Below are 26,915 nucleotides of genomic sequence, written 5' to 3'. Positions count from 1 at the left end.
CACTTGTTACTGGGTGTTGTATGTAAGTGATGAGTCACTGAATTCTACTCCTGAAACCAATATTGCACTGTATGTTAGCTAACTAGAATTTAAATAAAAATTTAAAAAGAAAAAAAAAAAAAACAAAGTTTGTAGTCAGGTAAATCGGAAGCAAGAATCAGTTGTTATGTTTAATATGCTAAATGTCAATTGATGTTGAATTAATTCTTCCTCAACCTAATAGTAGAGTCGTTTTGAGGATTAGGTCTGACAAACTATTGAAATTTTCCCGCACAGTGCTTAAAAGCATCAAATAGTGTTAGTGATAACTCCTGGTGGGGTTATTTGTATTAAATATCAAAAGATAATCTAGGTACTTTTTCTCCTTTAAATGTTTCTCCTCACAATAAATTTCTTGTCCTCTACCTTGCTGAACTAAATGGGGCATCTGTCTTGTTTTCTTTCTCACCCTAGACTTAAAGTACAGTAGTGCAAGTCTGCACTCCAATCTCCATCTTCTTTACTCTGGGTTCAGCATTATATTTGCTTGATTTTCAGACTTTGACTCTAGATTTGGGAGAAGGAAGGAAAGGAGAATCTCATACTCCTATTGAACATTTTTAATTTCAACTATATTTAGACCTTCCATGAAAATCATGTTCCTCTGTAGCTCCAAAAACCTGTCCTTCTATTTGCTTTTATATTTTATTTTATTTTATTTTATTTTATTTTATTTTATTCTATTTTATTTTATATTTGCTATTTGCAAAATATAAATATGACTTATGCCTCACTACCACCTTCTGAGTAAATTAAGGTGCCATGTTAAGACGAGAACTGTTTTCACAGCACATGAATCTCATACTATAAAAGCAGTGGTCTACCAAACTTACGCAGGTTAATTTAATGTGACCATAAATATGAACATATAATCCAGTTTTCAAAAAAAAGAAAAAGAAAGGAAAAGAAGAACTATTGTCAGTTTAGGGTGTGGGCATGATCTCTGCCCACAGGGGTGAGACATACTGTTTGGCAGAAGTGTAAGGGAAATTGTATTTTTGAGAAAATCAAATTTGGAGAGAAAAATAGAACAGTTTCCATTAGTTGGCTCATCACCTACTCAATATTGAACTCATCTTACAGGTTTCCATGGTAACTCTACAGTCAAGCTTTGGAATCTGTAAGATCCTTAGTGATGTCTTATCTCATAGTACTCTACCTTTAGTGTGGTGGTCTTGAAGTAAGTTTTCTAGTATGCGGTCTAACTTCTAACCAAAAACCCTCCACAATAAATGGAAATCGTAAGGAAAGAGAAGCTGGGAGATCCTTGCTTTAGGTTTGAGTTTTGACCAATCCTTGAATAACCAAGATTCCAGGGATGATGTTAGGTGTCTAAAGATAAAATTAAAAATTCATGAGTCTTGTTCTCATGGCCTTTATAAACTAATAGGAATAGTTGGACACTAAATACAAATGTAAATCAAAGTGCAAGTATAAATATTTTCAAGTCATGTGAAAATAATATTTAAAAAACCAAGATGTTGAATAATTACAAAAGCTATCCTACTTAAGCTAGGAATCTATTTATAGAATGCTTTTCATAGGAAATTTCATTTTTGACTATTCTTGAAAGATCTTTAAGTTTAGTAGCTACAAGCGTATGGGGCACATTTAAACAAATCTTGACAATCTCTGTGATGAACTTTTTTTTACTATGAAAAATCATGTTGTAGAATAATACTTAATATTTTATTCATCTTTTTTGATATGTAGCTTAAATTAAGAAATACATCAGTTTAAAGAATAAATTTTGATGAAATTTGGTCATTGAATACAGTCATATAAATACTACCATAGTAAAATGTACAACAATATCATCATCCTAGAAGGATTTCTCATGTCTATTTTCAATTGATCCCATCTCTTAACAACTGGATCCAGACAATACCTATCTTACTGTCACTATAGAAATTTCATTTCCTAGGCTTTCATATAAAGATAGCTAAAAATAACATAGCCTTTCATGTCCCCCATTTTTGTTAACTTAGCATAGGTTTTAAGATTCTTATATGTTAGTTATTTTATTCATGTTATTGCTTATTAGTATTTCTTAGTAGGAAAAATAGTATCTATTTACAACATCTGATATCTGTGAAATATTATATACATTCACAACACTTGTTAATATGTCAAATTTTTTCTCAAAATTTAGTATTGAGAAGCCATCAAGCTCACTTACTATGCTTTCTCAGATAGAAATTGGGAAGCGCCATATAAGATGTAGATTTTATCTTTTTTGCAAACTAATAGGCTACTGTAGTACATGGATGATAGACGCTACAAGACTCTTGGGTCAGAGACAGGAGGTATAGCATTTTACTGACAATGATAAGAGTTTCAGCATATGTGTCATCTCCCCAGATTCCAGTTCCCACAGAGCAAAGAGGTACAGATGATACCAGCACATGCAGTCGGGGATGTTACAGGAAAAGAATTCCAAGTATTAGGAACTTGAATCTTTTAAGAGAGCTAAATCTCCTTGACCTTGCTTCAGTGAAAGACATTATCTTTATTAGTGCAGTGAAAGAAATTTTTCCACTGACTCAGAAAAAGACACAATCTTTATCTTCTAAGGCTATTTTTAAGAAAAGGGCAATTGAAATGTTTTATGATAAGATATCCAGAAATATGAGATACCTATGGAAAATTGTCTATCAGTGGGGCTCCAAGAAGTAGCATAAGACCAATTTGTATAATTGAACCCAACTTTACCACCAAAATCCCAGACCCAACCAGTTTAACAAATCTCATAAATCATTGGTGTGTACCTTAGAAATCTAGGCATCTTTCTCTATAATTTTGGTTGGCTTTTTTACTTGGAATAAGGCATTAATACAGAGGCAGAAATATATATTAGACATTATAGAGACTTTTTCTTGGCTTTTAGGGAGGGCATTTAGGGCAATTCCATTATTCATAACAACCCTGGATAGTTAATTGAGGCTCATGTGAATGTCTTAAGGGCTGAAGTGGTGTCATGATCAGATAAAGTCAGGAGAAATTTTACACCAGTTCTTCTAATTATATGGCTCTCAACATAGGGATCACTATACACATAATGTTATTCCTCTGGAAAGCTTCTCAGTTAACCAAGGGAAGCCTCTATTTGGAGACATTTCTGCAGTCATCAAGATGTTACACATAACACCTTGTCATCAACTGGTGATATCTCATTAAAATTATTAGGGTGTTTTATGGAAGCTCCTAAAATGCAAGTCATAATGTTTCTTCAGTGGAGGTCCATTGAAACTTTGCTTTCACATAAGAAATACAATGCTTTGGAGGTCATTAGTGATCCTGAAAGTAAAATCTTGTTTACAATTTTTGGGAGTCCCAAATATGATATATATCAATTGGGGGTATAGGTTGACAGCACTTCCAACTTGCGTCCTGACTAGTTGGTAGATCTTAGGGTTACCAGATAGTTCAAATAATTGAGCACAGTTCTTATTTTGGGAGGGAGTTGTTTGGGGAGGGGATAATGGTAAACCTGAGAGTCAATTAAATTTGAGGTGTTTGCAATACCTTGGAGAGATCACCAGGGCTTTTTTTCTTCTTGAAGAAGGCACTAGCGATGGTAGTGAAAGAGATCATTAATGTTCATTTTCCCTTGTACTTTCCGGCGTGTTAAGTTCTTCCCCATCAAGTGCTTGGGTTATTTCTACTCCTACTGACAGAAATCAGAGTGTCCCCTTTCAATAACTACAATTCCACCATTTTTGCATTTTTCTTTACTTGCACCCAGACTTAATCATAGAAAGAAGGGTCAGGTGCAAGAGGAACAAGGATACTGTTATAAAACTTATGGAGAACCACATATCCCTTACTTTAGCCACCTGAGCCAGTGTAGGTGTAATATTTGGGGTATAATCAACCAAGTGGTCATTTGCTAATTTTTTTTTTTTTGGTTATTGGTTTTTGTTTTCTTGGGTTTTTGTTGTTGTCTTGTGTTTTTTTGTTTTGTTTTTGAGAGAGAGAGAGAGAGAGAGAGAATGAGTCTGCACGCATGCACACACACGTGAGGAGGGGAGGGACAGAGGGAATAAGAATCTTAATCTTAATCAGGCTCCATGCCTAGTTTAGAGCCCGACGACTGTGGGGCTGTCTCACAATCATGAGATCATGACCAGAGCCCAAAGCAAGAGTTGGATACTTAACCAACTGAGCCACCCAGGTGCCCTTCATTTTTTTAAATTATTATCCAGGAAAGTGTCAACCCAAGACAATAATCCAAGTAGACAACCAAGATTTTTTGAATCCCCCAAACCCCTGCTTGGAAAGATAGCTATTCAGAAAGGGGGAGAAAAAAAAATGCCAAGGAGTGTCCAGGGAAGAATCCAGACTTTTCTAAAAAGGCTTGTATATTAAAAAAAAAAAAAAAAGGCTTGTATAACTCTTTACCACTGTGACCCTGATCATTATTGAGGAAGTGGTACAGAGGAGATAATTCCTTTCTGGGAACAACTGCATTCAGTGACTAACTAAATTTCATTGCTGAGGAGTATGAAGCAGGAAAAAAGAGTATGTCAATAATGCGTTGAGTTAATTTTTGAGCTATTCCGGTGCTCAACAATATTAGATGACTGGATTGTAGATAGCATGAAATATACATTGAACACACTGATTAGAGTTCATTTTTGAGTGATTTTTACAACAAACGGTATATTGTCATCAGACTACAAATGTTCTGGAAAGCCAAACATATAACACAGGTTAGCTTTAAGGGCTATGAGAGTGGGTCCACAGTCAGTTGCCTGTGCTAGAACAACAGCATAATTGGAAATGTGTTGACAACAGTGAAGAACCATCAATGGGGACAAATGTCTGCAGTAGTCAAACCATTGGGAACAGGCAGAGAGAGGACAAGGAGGGCATGTAATAGGTCTCTTTCACTTAGACAAATGAGTTAAATTTTGACAGGAATAACAAGTCTGGCATGCAATGGTACCTCTGAATCATAAATAAAGTCTTTACATTGTGCCTAGTATTTTTATTTTATTTATTTTTTTTTTAATTTTTTTTTAACGTTTATTTATTTTTGAGGCAGAGAGAGACAGAGCATGAACGGGGGAGGGGCAGAGAGAGAGGGAGACACAGAATCTGAAACAGGCTCCAGGCTCTGAGCTGTCAGCACAGAGCCTGACGCGGGGCTCAAACTCACGGACCGTGAGATCATGACCTGAGCCGAAGTCAGACGCTTAACTGACCAAGCCACCCAGGCGTCCCTGTGCCTAGTATTTTTATTGGTGGATGTGTTATATCTGGTATGATAATGGATCTAGGCAGCAATGGTGGCAATCCATATCTCTCATCAGAGAATTGTCCTTATTCTTGGCATCTGTATAGTGACTCAGACAGTTGAATCAGCAGCCATAATTTGTTTCCACAGTCCAGATAGATTTACTTTTTATCTGCCAGTCTATAGATTTCCAAATAGCAGTCCAAACAGCTAGGCCATTGGCAACAGTCCAAGAGTCAATAAAACTATAACAAGGTTTATCAAGGGGAATATTGGTCAAAGCTATGAGAACAGCCCTGATTTCTGCCTACATACTTTAACAATTGTGTCTACTTTCATTTCTGGATTGCTGCTGATAAGCCACAATGGCCCAGTGACACCATTCGTTTCCAGATTAGCTGAGACTTCAGTAAACTAACAAGGCCCAGCTAATCAGGGAAACCTCTATGAATCAGAGTCCCCAGTGAGTGGTCAGTGTTGTTGCAAACAGCAGAATGTGAATAAATTTATTTCAGAAATACCTATTCAGTGTTCTTATTTAAAACCGAGGTGCTATAGGATACGTGTCAGCTCTTAAATATACCATTTCTATTTGATAAGTGAGGCTTTTGAGGCACTTTCAGTTTTGTTATAGTTACTGAGTCTGAGTTGACTCACACAAAATGAGAATATCAGATGGGTGAATTACATAGGTTTCATGAATAAGACATTAAATTTCAGTAAGAGTCCAGTAGCAATGTGCTCTTCAAATGGGTTTTTCCTGGTAGCTGTGTCAGAGAGGTGATGCATACCATCCCCGAAAGGGCTCTTCTGAGTAGGGCTGCATCCCTTCCCCAGAGGCTCCAAATATCAAAGCATCAGTCACAGAGGAATTTGACTCAAAAGAATCTTAAAGTTGTGTGGACTGAAAAGTAGTAGTACTTCTCTACCTATATCTCTTTCCAACCTATAGATTCCCCCCTAGCATGGAGGGGACAGAGGTGTACAAGCATATAACAAATGTATTCCAGCTACACTTTCAGATGTAGCTTCAACAATAGCACACCATTTGGCCCGAAAGAAGTTACCCACTAGGTCATGTCAGTGTCCCTTTCCCAATGTAAACTTTGTCCAAACTCAGTCAGTTTATGGTCATTAGGAAAGAAAAGAAAAAGACTCTCAATAGGTTAGTAATAATGGTATTTAGAATTTGAAATAATTGATAATTGTTTATACTTTAGTAAATTATATTAGAGAATTACTTTTTAAAATAAAAAGTAATCAAATTTCAGGATGCCTGGGTGGCTCAGTCCATTAAGCATCCGACTTCGGGTCATGTTATGATCTCACGGTTCATGAGTTTGAGCCCCACATTGGGCTCTGTGCTGACAGCTCAGAGCCTGGAGCCTGCTTTGGATTCTGTCTCTCTCTCTCCCTCTCTCTCTCTCTGCCCCTCCCATTCTCTCTCTCTCTCTCAAAAATAAAATAAACATTAAAAAAAATTTTAAATAAAATCAAATTGCATATAAAATATATGAATAGGCTAAACAGCAAATTTTAAAAAGAGAATGAATTCTACAATGAGAGTGTTTTACAAACTGCTATTTTTAGAGACAGCACTGTTTTTCAGTTCTAAGGAGGGAAATATTAAAAGAACATGTAAATGTACTTGTAATAATGTACTTGTATAAAGTACATGTAATGTACTTTATAATGATAGGTACAATATATCAAATCTACAGATAACTTGGTGGAATTTTAGTTGTTTCTTCTGGTCCTTATCTTCTAACCATATTAGTTTTCTTTATTATTTTCTCTCTTTTTTTTAAATTTTTTTTAACGTTTATTTTTGAGACAGGGAGAGACACAGCATGAATGGGGAGGGTCAGAGAGAGGGAGACACAGAATCTGAAGCAGGATCCAGGCTCTGAGCTGTCAGCACAGAGCCCGACGCGGGGCTAGAACTCACGAACTGCGAGATCATGACCTGAGCCGAAGTCGGCCACTTAACCGACTGAGCCACCCAGGCGCCCCTCTTTATTATTGTCATACTAAAAATAGTGTACGAAAGGAGAACTTTGATATTGTCAATATTGGCAATATTGTCAAAAAATTAGAGAAAAAGGTAAAAGCAATTAATTATTCTCTAGAATTTGAGAGAGAATAGTCATGGCTTTAATAATCACAGAGATAATTTGTCATAAATATTTCCTATTCTTTGAGTAGTCACTTGGTATGTTTCATAAACCATTTTCAAATGTTACTCAATTATTTGTTCTTTCCCTTAATACTCATTTTACTCTCCAATATGAGGTGTAGAAATAATCTTTAAGTTCTCAAATTTAATATTCAAGACTCTAAATAGAGGGTTTTGAAGCAAACATTAAATAAGGATTGATAATTCGTGACAAGTATGAAATTATTTTTCTTTCAAATTAAGCAGTTTGTAATCTGTGCAAATATTAATTTCATAAGACCTAACTTTACAATGTGGTAATGTTTTGCTTTTTTTTTTTTTCCACAATAAAAAATCTGGAAGATTTAGTTTAGTGTTGAGTGGTTTGGTTAAAAATTTCATTTAGGAATTTGAGTACATAGTTAAAATTAGCCAGCAGTGTAATGCATACATTAGTACAAGGAGCTTACATTAAATAAATGCAAATTCTATTCAGAACAAGGGACTATTTCTTTGTCCCTATTATTTCTTACTGAAGAATACAAAAAATAAAAAGCATTCCAAACCTGGGGTGGCTGGCTGGCTCAGTCAGTGGAACATGTGACTCTTGATCTCAGGGTTGTGAGTTCAATCCCCGTGTGGGGTGTGGAGATTGCTTAGTTAGAAAAATAAAAATTTTCTTAAAAAGCACTCCAAACCAAATGGCTTAAAACAATTTTATCTAACTTTGTATGATTCTGGGGACTTACAGTTTCAGCAAAGGATTCTTGCTCCAAATTCTTCATCTAACTGTATCAGGTGGTGTTGAGGCTGCAGTCATTAATGACCCAGGCAGGGTAGATTTCCAAGTAGTTTCATGCTCACAGATATAGCTGACAGTTGATACCAGATATTACTGGGAGTTTAGCTGGAGTTTTCAAAAAGAACACCTACACGTGGTTGTTTCTTCATGTGGCTTGGATTTCTTCAGCATAGCAGTGAAGTTTTGAGAGGGAACATTCCACTAAGGAGCATCCTAAGGAACATCCTAAGAAGAGCATTCTGAGGGGCTTGAGTAGAAACTATCACGTTTCTTAGGATCTGTTCTCAGAAGTTCCAGAATATCACTTCTGTACAGTATGTAAGTAAAGAAAATCAGTAAAGATGGCCAAAATTCAATGGGAATTAACCTCCACTTCCTGCTGGGAGGAATAGTAAGGGATGTGTAGACATCTTGATCTCTTACAATCTCCAGTGATTTTTCAGAAAATGTTTTCAGTACTGATTCTGCTAAACTAATTTTCAAAAAGTTCAATATGAAAATGAGAAAAGAATACCTTACAGTTCTTGGGATTATATTATATATTAGTTCTTTCACTTGAAGGAAATGTGAATACAATATTTTCATTATATTCATCATATGAGGTTCTTCTGTGGAGGAAGATTAACATATTTGTTTTGTTTTATTCTGGAATTCAGGGAGGAGCTAAAATTTAAATTTAAAGTAATTATACCTCATTTAGCTAAGAAGAAATTATAATAATTAGAGCTTTCCAAACTGTTTCAGGATTTGTCTTTTATTAATACTTGCAAGTATCCAAATAAAATTTGAGTTATCATCTGTTAATAATATAATGGAAGTTTATTAGATAACTTTACAAATTTATACTATTCATATGTACTCATAACTACAGTAAAATGGTGAACTGCAGAAATATATATATATATATATATATATATATATATACATATATATATATGTATATATGTATACCACTTTTTTTCACTTAAGATTTGTTTTTTTATAAAGTTAGACATTTTAAAAACATTAAAAATGTTTCCCCAAGTTTCTTTGATACATTTTGGGAAACAAGTTGTAATAATCTCTCTGGGTAATTTTAGATTTGAATTAGTGAACAGTAGATAATCTAATTTTAAGTTGATATAACAGAGGAGTACTAATGTTTATCATTGGAACAATTACTTCTTACAGCTAGATGATTTTGCCTTTGGACTTTTAAAAACCCATTTTATTATTAAAGAAGATTTTAACATGTGAATTTGATAGCTAATATGACAGAAAATGTGCCCTTAAAAATTGGAACAGATAAATTAATCACTTGTGTAGATTCACTTTTATGCTTTATTAAAAATTAATAGTCATTAAGATAGTTCTAGATGGTTTATAGGGATGACCTCCACAAAGACCTCCAAAAATTCTAACTTCTATAAAATAAATGAGAAAAATAGCCAAACCTTTTTAAAAAGCCAAAATCAGTTTTTTTAGACCTCTATAAATTAGCCAAAGGCATGCAAGAATCTGGTGAGCATTTATTCAAGAAAAACAAAAATAAATTGAAAAAGGTACACTAAAAGTATCTGTTTAATGCAAAAGAAAGCAGTAATATAAAAACAGAGGACCCAAAAAAAGTAATACAAATACAAAACAAATTGTAAATTCAGAGACATAACTCCTACCATATCAGCTATTATGCTCAATGAAAGTGGATTCGAAATTTCACTCAACAGGGAAAGATTGATATAAATGTCTAAAAAATTGTGATTCAACTATGTGCTGTCTATAAGAGACACCCTTTAGATTCAAAGACACAAGTTGGTTGAAGTAAATGTAAAATGAATAGGAAGAAAATGGATCGATTCTTTTGGAATGGATTGGAAAGATATACATGCAAACAGTAATCAAAAGAGAGCTGGATTGTATATACTAATGTCAGATAAAGAAGACTTTAGTACAAAATTATAACTGGAAACAAAAGGACATTTTCTAAAGTTATGAAGGTACTAATGTATCAGGAAGACATAAAATTTTAAATATACATGCACCTAACAGCAATACAAAAGCAGGAATTAATAGAATAGAAAAATAGATACTATAGTAATAATAGTTGGAGAACTCAATGCCCCACTTTCCATAATGACTGGAACAAACTAATCAAAAGATCAATAAAGAAACAGAGGATTTAAATAATACCATAAGCCAATGGGCCTACAACTATAAAACACTCAACCTTTAACAGCAAAATGTACATTCTTCTCAAGTGCACATGTATTTCCAGGCTAGACCATATGCTAGACTATAAATCATATTTTAATATTTTAGAAGTGTTTGAATCATACAAAATATCTTCTCCAACTATAATATAATGAAATCAGTAAACAATAATGAAAAATAATTTGGGAAATTAAAAACAGGGTGAAATAAAAAAAAAATATATATATATATACTCCTAAATAACCAATGAATCAAAAAGAAATCACAAGAGAATTTAAATAATACTTAGAGATAAGTGAAAAATGAAAGACAACATACCACAATTTATGGAGTACAGCATTAAAGGTTTATATTACTTGTAAAACTCTATATTTACAACGGGAAAAATATCAAATACCAACCAAAGTTTCTATTTTGAGAAATTAGGGGGAAAAAAACTGAAATCAAAACAAGCAGAAAGAAGGAAATTATAATAAAGAGTAGGACAGAAATAAATGAAATAGAGGATAGACACAATAGACACAATATTGTTCTCTAAACAATAGAGAAAAACCAATGAAACCAAAAGCATGCTCCTTGAAAAGATCAACACAATTGACAAATATTAGTTGACCATCCAAAAGAAAAATTAGAGAACAATCAAATTACTAAGAACAAGGTTGAAAGAACATTATTACAGATCTTACAGAAATATAAAGATGATGACAATGGAATGAATGCCATGAAAAATTTAATACAAAATTAGATAACCTTAATGAGATGAACAGATGTCTATTAAGACTACCAACACTTACGCAAGAAGAAATTGAAAATATGAATAGACCTGTAAATTAAAAGAGATTGAATTAGTAACACAAAAGGAAATCTTTAAAAACAGAGTAGCCTAGGACAAGATATCTTCACTGTGAATTTTAAAAATGTTTAATGAATAATTAATACCAACCTTTCACAAACCTTTCCAAAAAGTTTCCAAACAGGAAACATTTTCCAACTAAGTCTATGAAGACTATATTATGCTGATACCAAAACCAGACAAAGATATCCAAAGAAAAAAAATACAGAAATCAATAATGTGATGAATACTGTATAAATGTTTTGTTCATGTAAGAATCTTAACCCATTCAAGTCTATCAGCACTTATTTCACCTAAAAGGTTATAAGGATAGCCTTTTAATACCATATATGTGTTATTTATGTGTATGTGTATATGTATATATAGTACTACATACATATAGTAATATATGTATAGTATTTATGCAAATATATATAATAAAATAAATAGTAATATATTATTATATTTATTTTATAAATATATTAAATATGTTACAATTTATTAAATTTAATAAATGATAAATACATTAGTGTACATACATATATAAATACAGTATTTTATGCTATTTTCCACAGTTTTCTTGACCTTGAAATTAGAAGGTTAATAGTTTAAAAATGACTTTAAAAACAAGAGACCTATTTAAATTCAGATATCACTAAGTTTCTCCAGTGATTCCTTCTATATTCAATGTCTGTTCATCAGACAATCTCTTTCTGAATATATACACATAATGGCAATATTTATAGTAGCCTTAATTTACTATTTGGTTATTTTAACACTCTTAAGACCTGAAGAATCAAAGTAAAATATTAGGGCATTTAGATAAGAAATGATCATTACCTTTGAAGTCAGACATACCAGGATTACTTCCTGGCTTTATTCCTTGATATCTGTGTGATTGAGTTAATTATTTAAATTTTTTCACTGCAGTTTCTACACCTGTAACATGGGTATAAGAATATCTACTTCATATGATTGTTTTGCGCAGTAAAATAAATGAGATTGAGAGGTACTTGCATGCCTGTCAAAGGTGAAGACTTAATAAGCAATAGTATACCAACATAAAAATGTTTTGTTGGTAAATGGTTTATTTTACAGAATTACTTTGAGAACCACTTATTGAGGCAGTTTCTTGGCTTGCTAAAAATCCACATTCTTATCCCAACCTATGGAAATTCTGATTCAAATAGAAAAGGAGTAAAGTAGGGGTGCCTGGGTGGCTCAGTTGGGTATGCCTCCGACTCTTGATTTCAGCTCAGGTCATGATCTCACAGTTGCTGGGTTCAAGCCCTGTATTGGACTTTGTGCTGACAGTGAGGGGCCTGCTTGGGATTCTCTTTCTCTCTGCCTCTTTCTGCCCCTCCCCTGCTCACGCTGTGTCTGTCTCTCTCAAAATAAACAAACTTAAAAAAAAGAAAAGGAATAGAAAAGAGACATATATATTTTGAAGAAGTATCTCTGAAATTATTTGTATGTTAATGGTAACACAATTCTTATTTTTTTGTGGACTAAAAATTATCTTTCTAGAGAGCCATAAAGAAACTTTGGTTCAAGTCATGATCTTGTGGTTCATTTAGTTCTAGCCCTGTGTCAGGCTCTCTGCTGACAGCTCAGAGCCTGGAGCCTGCTAGGATTCTGTGTTTCCCTCTCTTCTGCCCCTCCCCCACTCGTGCTCTGTCTCTCTGTCTCAAAAATAAATAAACATTTAAAAAATTAAAAAAAGAAAATGTTATATCACAGTGCTTCATTCAGCTGTTATATGGAAAAGGACCACTATTTTATAGTATTGAATGTATTCATTTACATGACTTGATCATCAGTGAATTCCTTTAGAATGGTAGTTCAGAAATCCTGGAGCACCTAGCTTTTACTTAGCAGTACAAAGTTATCAACATGATTCTTTGGGCATCTGAATTTTTAATAAACTGTCCACTGAATTTTTTTGAACACACCAATATTTACAAACCACAAACTTAGATATGACACCATCTCAACAATATTTATAAAATAAGGTCATGTTTACCTTGCATATATGTGAAACTTTATACTAAATCTTGCTCTTCACAAATTAAAGAGAATTAGCAAATCTTTAAATCAAGAATAATCAGATTGAAATTTATTTTGTTGCCAAGAAATTGACTGACACAGAACTTTGCATTGGTATTTTAAGATCATAAGACAGTTGTCATCTTTTTAAAATTAGCATAAGAAACTCAGCAATATACTGTAGTTCTTTATAAGCAATTTCAAGGGGATTACTATCGAAATTCAATTTTAAAATGACTCTGTTAACATATTAATGAAAGGATTTCAATTTATTCCACCTAACTAGGTCAGAAACAGTAGTAGGATATTAAATTCAGGAATTGTAATAATATTTTATAATGCTTTATTTTTCAAAGCACTGTGTGCCAAATTAAACCTTGGAAGAAAGTTGATGAACCATTTGATTCTATAATTATTGACTTGGCCATGGGCAAGCTGCTTACTGTAGATAGTTATGACAGAAAGTTGATTGCCCAGCTGTTGCTGGCACATAAAGGGACTATTTAACTGAGCAATAGTTTTAACCCTCACCCCAGGTTCTTTATTCTCAACATTTATGATAGTTTGATGATTTTTTTTTTGCTTTTTTTTCAAGATGTCCATCAGGAAATCCTTAAATAGTGAATGCAACTACTTCAAAATGAGAAGTACAGATTATGTAAAACCTGTTATTATAATAATTTATATTTTTAAAGTATCAAATTATCAAAAATGATTGACTCGTATGTCCAGGAGCTGATAAGCAATCATGATATAAGTAATTGAAGTAAATAAGTGTTACTTGAATTTTCTTTATTTTCATGAGTAAACTATAAATGTGATATAATAGTAATCATACTAATATGCTTATATTCTCAAGTAACATTAAATTTTGATGAAATAGGAATTAAATCTGAAATATTATATCTAATAGAGGAGCTTGACAATTGTGTAGCATTATTGAATTTAAAAGTCTACTTTATGTTATATTATGACTTATTTATCATGAAATTATTAATTTAGGATACCTTTTATATTTGATTGTTTTAGTTAACTTTCTGTGTAACTAAATTATCCCAAATCTACTAGTTTTAAACAGTGTATTTGACTTTACATTTAGTGAGTTGGTAATTTGCTTTGGAACAGCTGGATAGTTCTACACATCTCAGCTGGATCACTGCTGTCAGCTGAGGAAGAAGGCACTGGTTGTTCTAGGAAAACCTCAGCATATTCAGAATCATTTTTGTTCCATGATGTTTCCCATTGGCCAGCTGGCTAGCTTCTTCATATGGTGCCATATTTCCCAAGATCAACAAGTGAACCTGCCCTAAAGTGCAAGCATTTTTAAGCCTCTACTTGTGTTACATTTGCTTATTACCCTATTGGTAAAGCGTGTAACATGGCCAGTCTTAAAGTCATTATGAGAACTTATTACTGAAGGGCATGAACAAGGGAGAGGAAACTTTTGTAGCCATCTTTACAAACTTCTAAACAGTCTACCTTCTGGCCATCAATTATTCACAATATTTACACATAAAATATCCTCAGTGCCATTCTAGGATCTCCACAGATTGAATATAATCATTGTATCAGCCTCGAAGTCCAGGATTTCATGAGCTTTAATTATATATTGAGGAAGTTTCTTTTTTTTTAATTTTTTTAAATGTTTATTTATTTTTGACAGAGAGAGAGAGACAGAGCATGAGCGGGGGAGGAGCAGAGAGAGAGGGAGACACAGAATCCAAAGCAGGCTCCAGGCTCTGAGCTGTCAGCCCAGAGCCCGACGCGGGGCTCGAACTCACAGACCACAAGATCATGACCTGAGCCAAAGTCGGACGCTCAACCAACTGAGCCACCCAGGCGCCCCTATATTGAGGAAGTTTCTTGAATTCAGAAACTGCTGAACTAAAAAGATGTTTTCTGCCTCTGACTTGCCCAACATACAATGTTGAGACAGAAGATTACCTGCTGTGGCCATTTCTATTCCCATAACTGTTGCTAAGCCTTAGCATTCTGAAATTGAGCTGGACACAAATCTCAAAGGCTACCTTCTCTGGTAGTAAATGATAAATCTTCATTAGGCCCAGATTTTGCTACCTGGAAGTAGCTCGTCTATCAGGTTTTCTCTAGTTTTCTCTAGGGATATTCCCCCATTCAACATTCTTTGAGTCTCTTGGCTTTGCCCTCAGATTTATTGACTGTTTCTTCTAAGCCTCCCTCTATGTTCTCCAAATGCTCCATATTTGCAGCTAGATAGGTCTATGCAGCTAGATAGCTCTGCCACTGTGCTTTCTGCTTATACACAGTTGGGGGCCTGGTAGCCTCTTCATAGCTTAACTCATACCCTTTTAGCTCAAGCTGTTGGTCCTTTTGCTAATTCAACTTATATTTAAATCAATAAATTAACATTGCATGGCTTAAAATTTTGTTCAGCAGCCCTTCAATTTTAAGTGTCACTTTTTTAGGTTATCTCTTCTGTGTAATAAAATGCCACAAAATGAAGGTTTTTTTTTGTTTGTTTGTTTTTAAATAACAACTACTAATTACATCATAAATCACAGGTTAGCAGTTTGGGGTGGGCTCAGCTGGGCGATTCTTCTGTTCATCTCAGCTGGGATCACTCATACGTCTTTAATCAGTTAACCAGTTGGCTAGTGTGCTGGTTGATCCAATGGAGACCTCAGCTGATGTAGCTCATATATTCTCCAGATGTTATCTTCCCTTCCAGAACACTAACCCAGGCTTGTTTACAAGGTAATGGAATTTTCTGTCTCAAGTTTAGTTTTTCATGTCAAATCTGGAGATGAACTGTGAGGTACAAGATATTTATTTGTGACCACCACCTGTAAAAAGAAGCCAAAATAAACATATTTGGAAAAAGAAGTCAAACTGTGAAACAACTCTAGTGAATCCTTGTTCCCATCCATCTTGGAATTCTAGAGTGAATATCAGAAAGGCTTTACCTCCAGCAATATGAATCTTTGAGGTAGACTCTGAGGGAGGTGATAACTGTAGGTTTTCTGCTAACTGCACTTCCTGAAGTTGGGCAGTGAGTTCTTTCACGAAGGAGGGTCTGGGAGATATTTCTCTAACTAAAGAAACCAGGAAACCAGTCCCAGCATTTCACTTTTGCCAATGTCTCATTGATCAAAGAAAATAATATAACCAAGTGATGCACTAACAAAGGATATGGCCACAAAGAAAGGATGGATTTGAGGCAGTTTTTGCATCTACCATATTATGATTCTAGTATAGTGATGCTCTTGTAGTAGCAGCATAAAAAAAGCAACAAACATATTTCTGCCTCTTCCTGTTGAAAATTAACTAATTCTCCCTTAAACATCACTTTAAAAGAAACCTAGAAGTAAGAAATACAGTTGAGAAAGTGGAAGAGTAAATTATAAAGAACAAAAAAACAGGTTACTCATAACAGTATTTTCGTGTAGCAGGAGAATAATACGATACTTTCTCACAGAATTTAAAGAGCTTAGGAGAATATGCCTCACTAACATATGTTTTAGATGTTCAAATATTTTGGATTAGCAATTACAATGTTTTTTTTTCTTATGATGTGAAGATCATTTAGAGTTGAATATGACCTAAATGTATTTTCCTTCTCAGGATTGACATTTTCAATTTGGCTTCTATTTATTTTTCTCTTTCCAAACAAGAGAGCTTCTAAATTCTTGACAGAAGGCTCTGAAGACAGAAGCAGCTTATCTTCCCTTCTGTTTATGAAACTTTTTGAGAAATGTATTCATGAGTTGGCAGAGACAGAGCCCACACAACCTGGCATAGCTGATTATCATGTCTTAGCAAATGAAGAGGGCCCTAAGGCATTAAGAACCTTCAACCATTAATAGTGGTTTTCCCACAGGGTAGTTACATAAAATGACAGTCTGGCAAAGGTGGCACATCTTGCTTATCCCTCCACTGATTGCTTCTGAAATTTCATTAAATGTACAAAGTATTCTCATTTACTCACTGTTACATTGAAAGTTCCAGGATTTCATTTTATATATAAAAATTATAGTTTGGGCTGATGATAACATGTTTTTCATTATAACACAAGTAATAAAATTATATCCTTTGGTTTCTAGCTTGGGAAAAAATTGTGAAATGGGTGACATTGTTCCCTGAAAGTATCAGCCATTTGGATGACTGTAATTTTTCTTACAATAATGTCCTATAACTAATATAAATGTTATCATTCATCAGTAATATAGGGCATTGATTGCAAATTGTTTGCAGCCTCATTGTGTAGAGACTGCAGATATTTCCGATTTTTGTATATGATTCTCATGGAAAATGAAACTATTGCATGAGAAGCAACATAATGACTCTGATATAGAAACTGGTGTTTGAGTGTTAGCCAATTTAGGAAAACTGTTAGAGGGTTTGCATGACATATCATCTTTAAATGTTTTGTTTTGATTCAGTAGCAATTTTGGACAGACCTAATATTCTTATGAGTTGCCTCAGACATATGAACATATCCTAATGCATTCATCCATCATATCTTTATAAGTACAAACTCTTTTGGAATGGCTTTAGGCATAGAAACCAAAGAGAACTAATGAAATCATTACCAGAGTTGGTTGGGTAGGTTGGATAACAGAATCTGGTTTCAAGTTGTCTGTTGCTTAGATAAATTAAAGACAGGCCCCAAACATAAAATACTTATATACAAGGTGGGAGAAGTACAGCATTTTGTAGCAGATATAAAATAGGTGCATTTGATATATTTAAATACTCCGTGTATTAACTGAAATGTAAAATAAAACTGTAAGGTAGAAATAAGAACATGATCTGAATATCTATGAGCTGAACATCTGTTGTATGAGCTCTTTATATATTTTTGATTTTAACCCCTGATCAGATACGTGACTTGCCAATATTGTCTCCCATTCAGTAGGTTGCATTTTCTTGTGCTATGCAGAAACTTTAGTATTACATAGTCCCACCTGTTTATTTTTGCTTTTGTTCCCTTTGCTTTTTGAGTCAGATCCAAAAATCTGCCACGACTTTTACCAAGAGATTATAGCCTATGTTTTCATCTAGGTTTTCAGCAGGTCTTACATTCCAGTTTTTAATCCAGTTTGAGTTAGTTTTTGTGTCTTGTGTAAGATAGTGGTTTAGCTTCATTTTTTTTGCATGTGACTGTCCATTTTTCTTAGCATCTTTATTGAAGAGACCATCGTTTCCCAATTGGCTATATATTTGGCTCCTGTGCATAAGTAAATAAATTATTTACACATGGATTTATTTCCGGGCTTTCTATAGTGTTCCATTGATCTACGTCTCTGTTTTTATGTCAATCCCATACTGTTTTGATTATTAGGCCTTTGTAATACCATTTGAAGTCAGAGTCATGCCTTCACCTTTTTTTTTTTTTTCCAAGGTTGCTTTGGATATTCAGGGTAATTTGTGGTCCATACAAATGTTAGGGCTGTGTGTTCTATTTCTTTGAAAAGTGCCATTGTCATTTTGATAGAGATTCCATCAAATCTGTAGATTGCTCTGGGTAGGATGTGCAGTTTAACAATATAAATTCTTCCATTCCTTGAGCATGAAATATCTTTTCATTTATTTTGTCATCTTCAAATTCTTTCATCAACGAGCTACAGCTTTTAGAGTACAGGTTTTTCACCTCTTTGTAAATGTATTTCCAGATATTTTGTTCCTTTTTATGCAATTGTAAATGAGATTGTTTACTTAATTTCTGTTTCTGGTAGTTAATTGTTAGCATATATAAATACAACCAATTTTTGTATATTTTGGGCCCTGAAAATTTACTGTATTTATCAATTCTAAGAGCTTTTTGGTGGAGCTGTTAGGGTTTTCTATATATAAAATTATGTATGAGCAAATAGTGAGAATTTTACCTCTTCCTTTCCAGTTTGGGTATTTTGTTTGTTTTCTAATTGCTTTGACTAGGACTTCAAACACTATGTTGAATAAAAGTGGCCATAGTGGCCATTCTTGTCTTATTTCTAACCTTAGAGGAAAAAGTATTCAGTTTTTTTCACTATTGAGTATGGTGTTAGGTGTGGGCTTGTCATATATGGTATTCATCGTGTTGAGATATACACCCTCTAAGAACCGGCTTTGTTGAGAGTTTTAACAGGAATGGGTATTGTATTTTGTCAAATGCATTTTCAGTGTTTTCTGAGAGGATTATATGATTTTTATTCTTCTTTGTTATTTTAATTTGTTACATTGATTTGCAAATATGGAATCATCCTTGCATCTCTGAAATAGATACACTTGATTGTGGTGACTGATGTTTTTAATGTATTGTTGAATTCAGTTTGCTAATATTTTGTTGATATTTTTATACATCTAAATTTATCAGGACTATTGGACTGTAATTTTCCTTCTTTGTAATGTCTTTATCTGGTTTGGTATCAGGGTAATGATGGTCTCACAGAATGAATCTGGAAGTTTTCCTTCCTCTTCCCCTCCTCCCCATCCTCTGTCATCATTGTCATTGTCACCATCCTCATCATCTTCTTCTTTCCTCCTTCTCTTCCCCCTCCTCCTCCCCCTTCCCTTCTGCCCCCCTCCCCCTCCTCCTTTTCCTCCTCCTCCTCTTTCTTCTACTTCTTCAGAATAGGTTGAAAAAATAGGAATCAGCTATTCATATGTTGAGTAGAATTTACCTCTGAAGCAATCTAGTCCTGGATTTTTCTTTGTCGGGATTACTGATTTAATTTCATTACTGATAATCAGGCTGTTCAAATTTTCTATTTCTTCTTGATTCAGTTTTGAAATATGGTATGTTTCTAGGGATTTACCTGTTTCTTCTAGGTTCTCCAATTTGTTGGTATATAATTTTTTATTATGTTACAATCCTTTGTATTTCTGTGGACTCAGATGTGATTTCTCTTCTTTCATTTCTGATTTTATTTATTTAGGTCTTCTCTTTTTTTCGTGATGAGCTTTCATAAATTCTGTTTATTGTGTCAAAGAACCAGCTCTTGGTTTCGTTGATGTTTACTATTGTTTTTTTTTTAAGTCTGTATTTTATTTATTTCTACTCTAGTCTTTCTTATTTTCTTCCCTCCACTAATTTTGAGCTTTGTTTGTTCCTCTTTTTGTATTTCCTTTGGGTATAAGATTAAACTGTTTAAGATTTTTATAGTATTCTGAGGTAGGCCTACATTTCTGTATACTTCCCTATCAGAACTGCTTTTGCTTGGTTCCTCACTCCTCAGGGGGAAGCTCCATATTTGTGAGTTCCCTTTATATCATAGATTACCATACCAGGGGTGAGATTTTTTTACAAGACTGTATCTCTGTCTCTCCTAACCATTTTCATGTGACTCTTTTGCCCTTTGTTTTGGAGGAGCTGTTCAGCTAATTTTCAGGTCTTATTTAGGAGGGAGTGTTCTGTATGTGTGTCCATGAGAAGAAATAAGTTCAGTATTTTCCCACGCTGGCATCTTGAATCCCAGCCTGTTATCCAGAGTTCTTAAAATGTGTTTGGTATTTGCAGTGTGTGTGTGTGTGTGTGTGTGTGTGTGTGTGTGTGTATTTATACAATTGCCGAACATGTTTTAAGAACTTTAGAAGAGAATAGTTAATATAGGCATACACACATACAGTAAATGTATATACACACACATATATAATGCAATGATAGGGTTTTCAATGTATGTAGATGTAATATATAATTTAAATATAGCTTAAAGTGAGGGAGGGTAAAGGGAACTGTAAAATTCATAAAATTTCACTTGAAGTACAAAATTGTTGATTTTAAATGGCTTATGAAAAATTAAGTATGAATTTTAAATCCTGGGGTGACAAGTAAAACATTATTCAAAGAGGTATGGTCAAAATCACAAAAACTAAATTAAACTTCAACATAAAAATATTCAAATAACCCAAAATAAAAGGGAAAAATAGAAACAAAGGAACTACCAAGAAGGAAAAATAAGAAAAAACATACAAGGAAAAAATAGTACTTATCATATCAATACTAATCAATAATTACATTAGTGTAAATGATCTAAAAGCACCAATTTTAAACGACATGAATTGTCAAAGCATGTTAAGAAAATATGACTCAACTATATGCTATCTTCAAGAAACTTCAAAAATAATGATAGAGGTACATTAATATTAAAAACAATGGAAAGAGTTATGTCATACAAAATCTAATCAAAGCTTGAGTAGCTATATTAATATCTGAAATAGATCTCAAAAGAAGGAAAATTACTGACAATGAAAAGATGAGTATATTGATAAAAGGGTCAGTTCACCAAAGCGAAATAACAAGCTTTAATATTTATATGTCTAAAGATAGAACTTCAAAATACACAAAGCAAAAACTGAAAGAAATATAAGAAGAAATATATGAATCCACACTTATAGTTGAAGTCTTTAACATTTTCCTGTTATTAATAGAATTAGTAAATGAACAATCAAAAAAGATAGAGAGGATTGAATAAAACACCCATCAAGCAGCTGGATCCAGTTGACATTTATAAAACACTCCATCTAATAATAGACAACACATATTCTTTTCTTTTCAAGTGCACTTGGAACACTTATATTAGGCCATGAAATAAAATTTAAACACATTTAAAACATTTGTAGTAGGGGCACCTGGGTGGCGCAGTCGGTTAAGCGTCTGACTTCAGCCAGGTCACGATCTCGCGGTCTGTGAGTTCGAGCCCCGCATCAGGCTCTGGGCTGATGGCTCGGAGCCTGGAGCCTGTTTCCGATTCTGTGTCTCCCTCTCTCTCTGCCCCTCCCCCGTTCATGCTCTGTCTCTCTCTGTCCCAAAAATAAATAAAAAACGTTGAAAAAAAAAATTTAAAAAAAAAAAAAAAAAAAACATTTGTAGTAATACAAACTATTTTCTTTTACCATAATGAAATTAAAATAGGAACCAATAATAAAATATAACAGGAAACTCAAGGAATACTTCAAAATATACAAAGCAAAGCTGAAAGAACTGGAAGGAGAAATGTATGTGTCCACAATTACATTGGGTCTTCAACATTTCTCTATAAATAATAGAGCTAGTAAAGAGAAAATCAGATTGTTCTGCTTGATTTAAGGATTGGAGCACAGGAAGCCTACACATCCATGCCTGTATCTGCCACCTCTCATTATGTCACATCATTTTTTTAAAGACTTTAAATTCTATAAGAAAGAAAGAAAGAAAGAAAGAAAGAAAGAAAGAAAAAAAGAAAGAAAGAAGGAAAGAATAAAATAAATAAAAACATTTATTTCCATCATTATCCAGATATGCCGTATTATTCCCATCTCAGTTAAAAAAAAATACTTGCTTGTCCTCACCTCACTCTAGAAACTACTACGTTTTCCCCTTTTCCAGTAAAACACCAGAAAGAGTTTTCTGTGTTCTCCGTCTTCAGTAGTACTCCTGATGTTACATATTGAACACACTTTAATCAGACTTAAATCCCCATAATTCCACAAAAATTGCAGTTCTCAAGGTCAACATAGACCTCCAATCACTTAATCCAACTGTGATTCTTACTTGCTGCTCATCTCCCTTTCTTGTTGGCAGCATTTGACAATGCTGACCATTCTCTCCTGAAGTGTTTTCTAATTCTGCATCCTCCCATCTCACTGGCTGCTTCTTCTTTTCCCCCGTTTCTAGTCCATATCAGATGACTAACCTGTGAACAAGGAAAGACTCTCCTCCCCCAATATCTGATGTTTTTAAATTTTCTCAATTTGCACATATTCTAATTGCTCTGGCCAGCAAACCAACAACAAGAAACATGGTTCTATCTTGAATGTCTCTGGCTCATCTTTCAAGTGAAATTCGTTAACAAATCCAGTTTGAAATTCATTCCGATTCAGATAACATTTGAATAACTACTGTTTAGCCTGTGTTCATGGCACTATCATCTTCACTTAGATTTTTGCGTTAGCCTCCTTTGAGTTCCTTCCTTTTATCTTTGTTTTTGCATCCACCCACTACATTTTCCTCATTTTACCCTGAGAGTGATCTTTCTTTTTTTTTTAACTTTTATTTTTGAGAGAGACAGAGACAGAGTGTAAGCAGGGGTGGGGCAGAGAGAAAGGGAGACAGAATCCAGAACAGGCTTCAGGCTCTGAGCTGTCAGCACAGGGCCCAACACAGGGCTTGAACTCACAGACTGTGAATTCATGACCTGAGCTGAAGTCAGACGCTTAGCCGACTGAGCCACCCAGGTGCCCCATACCCTGAGAGTGATCTTTCAAAAATTGAAGCTGGATTGTATCATGTCACTGTGGTTCTCTTCTAACAATAAAAGCTAAAGAACTTCCATGTCCAGTCAAGGCTCTACATGATCCTCCCCATCCTGATAAGCTATCCGCAGTTCCTTCTCCTAGCTCACTCACCAGTACCATTTCAGTTACACTGGTCATACTCTTCTTTCAATGCATCAAGAATGTTCCTGCCTCGCATCCTTTGTAACTGCTTATCTTTCATCCCACTGAGCTTTATTTCACTTGCAGTCCTATTAAAAACACTATCTGTCATCACTCTATGACCCTTAACCTTAACCTGTTTTTCCCCCTCATTCTTAGTACTTTATACCACTTACCATTTTATTTATTTATTTATTTATTTATTTATTTATGTTTTCTTCCAGTAGAACTGAAACATTATAAAAATAAGGACTTTTTCTTTTTTTCTGTTTTATTTATTTTTTTGAGATAGAATTGACATACAACATTATATTAAATTCAGGTGTACAACATAATTCCATATTTGTATATATTACAAAATGATCACAATAAATCTGGTTAACATTCATCACCATACATAGTTACATTTTTTTTCCTTGTGATAACTTAGCATCTTTCAAATATACAATTCAGTACTATATTATCAACTGTAATCACTATGCTGCATATTATATTTCTGGGGCTTATTTATTTTATAACTAGAAGTTTATACTTTGACCATATCTCTTTTTTGTTGTTGTTGTTATCTATAGTATCCCTATTATTGAAAGTATAGACTGGCATGTAATAGGTATTCAGTGGATATTTGACAAGTGAATAGCAGTGTATAAAGGTAACCAAAGTGCCTGAAACTTAGCGAATGATCAGAAGCAATAGCAGATTACATACAGAAGAAGAACAAAGGCAATAAGAAGCCACTCATGATTTGAAGAAGACACATGACATTAACTGTGTTAAAGTGGTAAGTGATCATTTTGTATGCTGTGGGAAGAATGGATTTTAGGAGAAACAGATTGGAAAAAAGTGAAGAGCCTAGTGAAGGGTCTAACTAAGAGAATATTGGCCTAGATACGCATAATAATAGATTCCACCATTGACAACACAGTGGATAGCAGTGCAATTCACTGAAAACAGAGATGTCCTCAGGCATCTGAGAAGGCAGTTTAACAAGGGCATAAAGATCAATGCTGGAGATATCCATGTGGGAAGCTACAGTGTGGTGTCTAAAAGAATCAGGTAAGATTATTTAAAGAGTATAGATAAGTACATGAAACAATACAACAAATAAATTTAGGTATTTGAAAGGGGCCCAAAAAACCACAACAGCAAGAACAAAAGGACTAGCCAACAGTATAAAAATGTAAGCCAGTGGTATGACGGCATTAGCTAGAGGTATTGAAGAGGAGAGTGAGGAGAGTGGCAAGTCAATAGAAGCCAGTAGAATAGAAAGTGTTTCAAGATGGAGAAGAGTAGTTCCAGAGACAAAATATGTTGGTTAAGAACATTGACGCAGCTATTAGATAAGCAATGTGAAATTTCATAAAGTTTGTAGAATTCATTCCATAATAGCAGCAATGACATGGTCCAAACCAGTGTATTATACTTTGGAATGCATTCACTTTTATGAAAGAAAATAAAGTAACCAAGCTAATATATTCTAGTGGTCAACACAGATATTAAGTAATTGATTGCAAATAAATCATTTTATAATTTCTATTTTTCAAATATGTCATTATACAATCATTTGACCTGGCAATCTTCATTCAAGGAATGGATTCTACAGATACATTTGTACATAGAAAATATATACAAGGTTATTTCTTGCACCCTCATTGATTGCATCACTATGTCTGATAGCAAAATAATATTGAAACAAGATGTTCATCCGCTGGAGACTGGGTGAATAAGTTATGTTATGTCAATAAAGCTTGCATGTATAAAATATGAATGAGGAGTGTGTTTATGCACAGATGTTAACTGGCCAATATGATACACAGATATAAATTTATTAAATATATATGATATAAAAAAGCAGAGTATTGAATATTGTTAATAATATAACATCATTAGTGTAAAAAGCAGAAAAAAAGAGTACATGTTTTGATTTGAATATGTGTAACATTTTTTAGAATTTTTGTCAAAATGCTGTTCTTTTTTCTTTTTTTGATTTACATCTGGATACAGGACTAATTATTTGAGGGCACAAAGATGGAGACTAGACTTTTACAGTATATTGTTTTATAAATTTTAATTTTGAAAACATAAGACATATCACAATATACATACAAAATAAACTTTTTAAAATTATAATTTTGAGAAGGGGGTGCAGAGTACTTTGTATTCATTTCCTTTTGTTGTTGTTTATTTTGTTTTTATTTCTTCCATCAGCAATCTAAATTATTGGAGACAATACGAGGCAGTACACCCTTGTGGAAGGTAGACAGAAACCCCCTGTCATGAATCCTTCTAATTATATCCTCTTCCCCTACCTCATCGTTACAGATTGTTTGTAGTGAATCTCTGGTCACTGATACTGATGGAAGTGTATCATACCCTTAAGGGGGAAAAATACAATAGATAGGGTCAGAAACATGTTTAGAATAAAATACAAATCGCTTCCTAGAGAGAAGTCAATATTAGTTACTGTTAAATAAATTATATATTCTGAAGATTATTATTTTGCTTTGTATTGAACTCTGTCCTTAGGCAGTGTTAAGTCTTAGAATTCATTTTGCCTGTGGATAATTTAAGTACCTCACATTGCTTAGTTTGTTGTTATGTAAATATGTAGATAAATAAATTCAGAAGTATTAAGTGCAACATAAACCTAGTAGCTCTACACATTTAGCAAATTTTAAATGTTGTCTGAAGGATTCAGAAAACTATATCTTACATTTAAAGTATGTATTTTCTAAATGAGTATAGATTTTCTACTTGATATATGAGCAATCAATAGTTGATAGCTCTCTTCACAGAGTGGTTGGAAGAAACATAAGATTGAGTTTTGAGCTTCTGGGTGTGGAAGTGGTCCATTAGGACAAAGACCCCCAAATGAAAGTATCAATCAAATCTTCATTCATTTACTGCAGTCGTGTAAGCAAGAACAACAATGTTTTATTTTTCCCCATGGACCACTATTAGGAGAGTGTCAATCATATGACATGTAGTACAAATGGGAGTAATCTCACTGCTGAAGAGCCTTGAATGAGAAGCTCCTGCCATTTCATAGACACAGGGTCTCTCAAGGAAGGAAAGAGAAAAGGGCTAGTAGTGGAAAAGCACTGAGTCAGAGTGGAGAAATATCTTAGTGAAAACCCTGCCCAAAAGGTGTAAGGAGGAGCTCCTAAAAAGGGTTTCAGCCTGACTTCCATCCCCTCCACCAGGAAGCCTCTGAGTGGAGAAGCTTGGGTTAGGGATA

Source organism: Panthera onca, chromosome B1 (genome assembly GCF_046562875.1).
Source record: "Panthera onca isolate mPanOnc1 chromosome B1, mPanOnc1 haplotype 2, whole genome shotgun sequence".
Taxonomy (NCBI): domain Eukaryota; kingdom Metazoa; phylum Chordata; class Mammalia; order Carnivora; family Felidae; genus Panthera; species Panthera onca.
The sequence above is the reverse complement of the archived record's forward strand: the minus strand, read 5'-3'. Positions refer to the sequence as shown.